This window comes from Protopterus annectens, chromosome 17.part0, assembly GCF_019279795.1.
Source record: "Protopterus annectens isolate FY-2018-M chromosome 17.part0, PAN1.0, whole genome shotgun sequence".
NCBI classification, from domain to species: Eukaryota; Metazoa; Chordata; order Ceratodontiformes; family Protopteridae; genus Protopterus; species Protopterus annectens.
In genome coordinates, this window is record NC_056751.1 from 87,117,248 (window position 1) to 87,123,913 (window position 6,666).

The window sequence follows — 6,666 nt, forward strand, 5'->3', positions numbered from 1 at the left end:
AGGAAAGAGATATATGTGTCTATATATGTGTGTATATAGATTTTTTATAAACACACACACGCACACATATTTTTATATATATATATATATATATATATATATATATATATATATATATATCTACATACACAAGCCACACGAACACGTAGCACCAAAACACAAAAATAAAATCCACTGTTTGGCACAATAAAGGTTGTCCTCCAACACCACAATACTATAGAAAGGTGAACTCTTCCAAAGTAAAACCAAAGCTCTTTATTTCCACATAAAACAACCAGATTGAGTGCGCTTTCGTCTCGTATCGCGAGACTTCATCAGAATCAATAACAAGTAAAATTGCCTTCGACAGCTTACGAAAACACAACTCACTGACAACAGCAATGGACCTTGTTGTTGAAAATCCCTATAAAGCCCACATTAAGAACATACAGCAGCTGTGGCCAATAACAAACAAACCGTCAGGGGCATCAACAGTCAATCCGTTACATCAATTCTTTGGATTTTGCAATTCTTCACACATATCTGATCTCACCTGTGCCCTTAGTATCATCAAAAAGCAATGAATGACATCACGAACATGTAGATTCTTCAGCGATACAAAAATTAGGACTGTGTCACTATTACCATGGTAAGAATTCACATCATTTGCATACATATCCATCCTGACAGCCTGGTAACTACATGGTTCATAGCCATATGATCTAGACCACAGCATGGAAGTGATGCAAGGTCAGTTCCGTGCAATGGTTCATAGGAATATGACCTAGGCCACAACACCAATGCACCATTGTATGGAACTAACATCAGTTCTGTACAATAGTGCATTGGTGCTCTGGCCTAGGTCATATGGCTATGAACCATTGTATGGAACTGACGCAACATCATATAATACATTTCTGACAAATATTACAAAATACTTTTTATTTTTCTAGTATGTTTGTACACTAAGACGCATAGCGCAAACATGCTGAAATCATTAAAAAAATTGTTTTTACATATTCTGTTGAACTTTCAGACATCCACAATGCATTTTTTCACATATTAATGTATGGGGTCTAACCATTTCAGGGGAGTTATGTCCATATTTGTGGACTTTTACATCCCCTTCTTTCTGTGTACTCTCCTGTATGTGGAAACTTGCCGGGTACACTATGAACATGGACACAGGGTCTACATGAATGCCTTTCTGCTTGTTGGTTCACTCCACCTGAGTCATGTGCATAAGATTCACCTGCTTATGAGGTAATTTGCATTACACGGAACTTTCCTTTTTTGCCCATGCTTGTGTGCTGCTAAGCAGTGTTTACTGAATCTAAAACCATTCGCACTCATGTATACATCGCACTGCAATGCGTACACAAAAAAAAAAAAACATGTAGGCTTTAATGAATACTCCTGCTAGATTAAAAACAACTTTAATATCCTGGAAAGTACATTTAAACAATAAATATTAAATGTGGAAGCTTTTTCCCAAAGGAAACTCATCTGCCCAGCAATTGAACAGCATAAGCCAACTGGCAATCCTTGAAAGACCAAAGAGGAGCAGTCTCATGCAGCAAAGACTACTCCATCAGTGATTAATATAATGAACATCTGCACATACTGCTTTGGATACAGAGGGTCAGCTTTGTTACAATGTCATGAACATCACCCATGGGTGCTGTAGTAGAGCTGCTCCTCAGGTATCCTGATATAGTGCTGTAGTAACTGTTAACACTGCCCATCTGCTTTATGCGGGTTTTGCTGGCACTCTCCCTTGCTTCTTATATCCATTATTAACTCCGAGTCATTTTGCACAGTGAGCCCCCTTGATCTTGGTGTTTTACAGTTCTAAGAATCCCAGCCATTGTTCTCTGTTCAAACCCTTTTAGAGTAACAGTAACAATTTCAACATGACAGGTCAATGAATATGATTTTGTTGAACTAGACTGTAACCTTGGCCCCTTTGATGCTGACAAGCAAACTCTGACCAGACCATCCAAGAGTGACAAGGAAGTTAATATATCTCAACAAGTGTGTGTTATAAAAGAAGGATGCACACTGATTAACAGCTTAACTTCAGCTGTCTCAGAGTGAAAGAAACTGAAAGACAAGGGCAAGGAACTCTGTCACATTTATGTTAATTAAGGCCTGTATTTGCAGCTGTATATTTGGGCAATTGTTACAGGCTAGTAAGTAAACTGCAAGGAAACCAGCAAAGGATAAACCAAGGAAGACTGAAAGAAAATCAACTAGAAAAGTTGAAGAGAAAACACTGGGATGGATCCTGCAGCCATTCAGCTAAAGGCAGTTCAAGCTCCAGCTTTGCTGCAAGACATGACTTTTGATAATCTAGAGGGGAAAAAAGTTAAATGTGCTCATAGCTGATAAAAATAAATGAAGCACTGAAGTACTATATCAAATCAAAAGACTAAAAAATGGAAGAAGCTTCAAAATGATATTCAGATGAGCTGATAAACCTGCAAAAAAGCTGAGATCAAAATGAAGAAGAGGCTAGCTGAGTATGAAACTGTTCAAGGACAGATGTTTCAAAAAATAGTAGTTAGAGGACAGAGCATGTAGGTAAAATCTGAGATTTTCTGCTGTACCAGAGAAACTAGAAGGAACAGACTGTATTAATATTATGAAGGCAAAAATAAGCAACTGGACTGACATTGCACAACATAAACTATTGAAAGTGCAGACTGTGTGTATATTCCAAATCTGGCCATGAGAAAGCAGACAATACCTGTATTTGTAAAGATGCAAACCCACCAGCAGAAAGAGTTAATCCTGATAAAACTGTAGCAAAAAGCACAAATATTAAAGATTGGAGAAAGTAGAGTGTTTGTGGAAAATGATCATTCACTGTACACCATGTAGAACAGAAACAAATTTATTCCAGCAATCAGGAAATGTCAAGAAGCATGTGTGATACTCAAGCTGTTGTATCCAGCTTTCTTCAGAATGCTTTTCCTGGAGAATCAAAGCCATTTTTTTGAAACAGAAAAGGCTAAGGAGGAAATACAAATGTTTGTTCAACAAAAAGTCAGCCATTAAGCAGAAGGGATCTCTGCTTCTCATTCTTCTGAGAAGAGAGACTTTGCCAGTGAAACCTTTTTCCACTGTTCCAAAGGGAAAATGTTTGAGAGGCTGAAAAAAGCACAGGAGTTGACTAGAAGTATCAGGAGTACCTTGGAATTGAATCAGAATCTGTAGTTGAGCGATGGAGATGATCAGAAATAGGACCAGCAACACAGAAATTAGTGAATAAATGTGAGACTGTAATGCATCACTCAGATTTGTGAAATATGGCTGTATAAGAAAAAGTGGACATTTGTTGACTTTGCTAAACTTGTGGTAAACTGAAAGGCATTTGCCTCATTTCATGTCATTAATGTTTGGAAGGACACTGAGGGGAGGGGAAGAGGAAGGGAAAAGGTAACTGTAAGTAAAACAATTTATGTTCTTAATAATATTTCTATGAAACTTTTCAGAATTTAAATTGCATGTTTTATAGTAAAACATTTTAGTTGTTCTTCTATGTGATAAAAATACTAAAGTAATTTTTCATCTTTCTTTCATCTTTTTTAGTATTAAGAAATGTAGATGTTGTAATGCAAAAAGAGAAAAAAAAGGCTAGACAAAAGCATGTTTAACTGAATAGGCTGTAATCTTGGGTTGTTGGTGGAGGATGGTGTGCAAAAGTACACAGATCATAATATATATAGAGCTGATATGTTTTTTTAGTGGAAACAAGTAAATAAGAGAACACTGAATTTTATGAAATGTTATCATTTAGCGACAAATGTTTCAGGTTATCTTTAGAGGCATGCAGCTGAGCACTAAATTTTTCTCTTACATTTCCATGGAGACAAGATGATAATAGGGCAATAGAAAATGAGAATACCAGTTTCTTCAAGGCTAAAAGTTAATGTTTTCTGAAAGCGTGCCAGTTGTTTTTCACATCTGGGAGGGGAATAAAGATAAAAAGCAAACAGACACCAATTAGTGTAAGTAAGAACACAAACAGTAGCATGTGTTTCAGCATGTATAACCTCAATTTTATGTTAATTAAGGACTCTGTATTTGGGAAAATAGTTCCCATTATGAAGGTTAAACTTCATTATTTGAAGTTTTGTTTGTTTGTATTAGGATGTTTTGGTGGTGTCTGGGTGGGTGTTTTTTGTGGGTTTTCATTAAAATAAGAAGTCTTGTAAAATTTAAAGTAGGTTCCAATATTAATAATAAAAACAATGTATAAAGGATTAACCTGCAAAACACTGGGTACATGTATCACAAAAGCTGGAAATAAGACATTTCAAAAAGCTGTCATGTGTAATAGGTGGGAATAATGACTTCTTATCATAATGGCAACATTTTCCATATTATCTTGGAATGTGAATGGTCTCATAGGTACAGACAAAAGGAAAGAATATTTAATTATATTAAGAAATGCAGAGTGCAACAATGCTACAGGAGACACATTTGGAAATAACTGACCATGTTAATTTGATAAAGGATTTCAGGGTGGATATTCAGCAAAAATCACAGACAAAGGAAAAGAGGAGTGAGTACTTATATTAATTGCTAGAGGATGCAATAATGACAGAACAGGAAAAAATAATTTCAGATTTGTGGTAGCAAGCTGCTACTGGCAGGGAATGAGGATTACACTGGCATGTATTTATAGTTCACCTAAGAGAGCTATTATGTAGCTTTAACAAATTTGCAGAAATAGCTTTCAGCAGGGAATATTACTTATAGCTGGGGACTGGAATTTGATTTGCAGCATTGAGGATGTATCTGGGGTGCATAGAAGAGAAAGTTTAACATAAGAGGGTAGATTTCTGAAAAAAACATAAAATATTTGGCATGAAAGATGTGAATTCAGTAGGAGGAACTGAGAGAGAATTTGTACATTATTTCTTAAGGTACAATAACTGGGCTAGACTAGAAAGAAATTATATTTCACAGGAGTATGTGCATTTAATTGAGAATTTTGACACATATTCAATTACTATTTTATATAATGCACCAATAATTACTAAGATAAAAATTATTTAGGAGTTATTGAGGAAGATAGAAAGTACTCCAGAAGTTATAATTAATGAGTGGATGAAATGAAAGTGAAGTTTAAAAATAGGGTAGAAATACAATAAAACAGGATATGGCTAAGAAATAATAAGAATTATTTAGAGGGGCTGAGAGTGTTTAAAGTACTAGAGAATAAGGGAAACAAACACAGCAAGAAGAGTGCTAAAGAGAAACTAAAGCAGTACCCAGATAATATGCATGAGTTTAGAAAGATTGCTGTTAAGCAACTGTTTTGATAACTCCAAAGCACAAATTATTTTGGTATAATGACTTAGGCAACAGAAAGGAGAAAGGTTTGTTGCCAAACGTAGGGCGCCTATAACAAGAAAAATAATCAGAGATCCCATAGAGGTATTGGAAATATTTCAGAAAGTTTATGAACATTTGGAAATGGGGAAATCAAGAAAAAGCACAAATGGAAATATTTATGGAAGGCTTAAATATACCAGTTTTAGAGGTAGATGAGGCTCAACAACACGTAAGATAGGAAGAGATGACATAAAAATGGAGATGTATAACAAATCTGCAGGAAAGTCTCTAGGAATAAATGGCATTCTAGTGGAAATTTGAAATCTAAGAGGGAATAAAGTGCTAGCGATCTGGAAGGTTTTGTTTTAACAGTATTTCAAAAGGAGTAAAAGCACCAACATCCTGTAAAAAAGCTGAGGTTGCTGTAATACCTAAAAAATGGTAAAGACCCACCATGATCCAGGTTCATATTGGCCCATTTCAATTTTAAACCATGCTTATAAAGTGTTTGTGTCTGTAACAGCTAAAAGAATGACAAGGGTGTTGCTAAAATTGATAGATGTGTATCACTGTCATTTTGTAAAGGGCAGCTAAACATCTGACAACATTAATAGAACAATGATGATCCAGAGGGAAGCAGAAAGTAGGAAAAAAAACACTGTTGCTGGTGGGTCTTGATGTAGAGAAAGCAATTGACGGAGTAAGCTGGGATTTTATGAGTACAGCAATGGAAGTATTTGCATTTCCTGATACAATAATAAGGTTAATTAGGAAGATATATGAGACTGGAGGCAAAACTCAAAGTGGGGAGTCCTCTCTAAGTTTTATCTGAACAGAGGAACCAGATGGGGTGTCCTATTTCCCTTTGTTATATGCATTATATTTACAACCACTGGCAAAAATTCAAGGCTATAATTGGCATGGTATTCAAGAAAAGTTAGCTTTATTTGCAGATGATATTATTTTCTACCTGACAGAACCAGAAGAGGACATCTCAGTGTTGCTAACATTCTGAAACAGTTCCAGGTTTTTTGGGGGATATAAAATTAATGAAGATAAAACAAATCCTATATCTGTAAACTATGTACTCACACATGAACTGGTTCAGCAATATCCATATTTATGGGGACAAGATAAAATGAAGTATTTAGGAGTATAAGTTAAAAAGGATTCTGTTGTGGCAGCTAAGGATATGTGGGAAGAGACTAAACAAAAGATAATGCAAAAACTGAGAAACTGGAAGCTCTTACCTATGGATATGGATAGCAAGATACATGCAGTAAAACATTTTTAGTCCCTTTAGTTTCATAATTAGGTCAGGCATATTTTTATCAACCAGTG

At 35.5% G+C, this 6,666-nt stretch overlaps 1 long non-coding RNA gene across 1 annotated transcript; it reads right to left on the reverse strand.

Annotated features, from left to right (window-relative positions):
* Positions 1–320: 320 nt before the first annotated feature.
* On the reverse strand, positions 321–626 carry LOC122791329. The gene is made up of 2 exons (XR_006363136.1): positions 578–626; positions 321–532 (listed from the first exon to the last, which is right to left on the reverse strand). It is a non-coding gene; the product is annotated as an uncharacterized LOC122791329 (long non-coding RNA).
* Between the last annotated feature and the right edge of the window lie 6,040 nt (positions 627–6,666).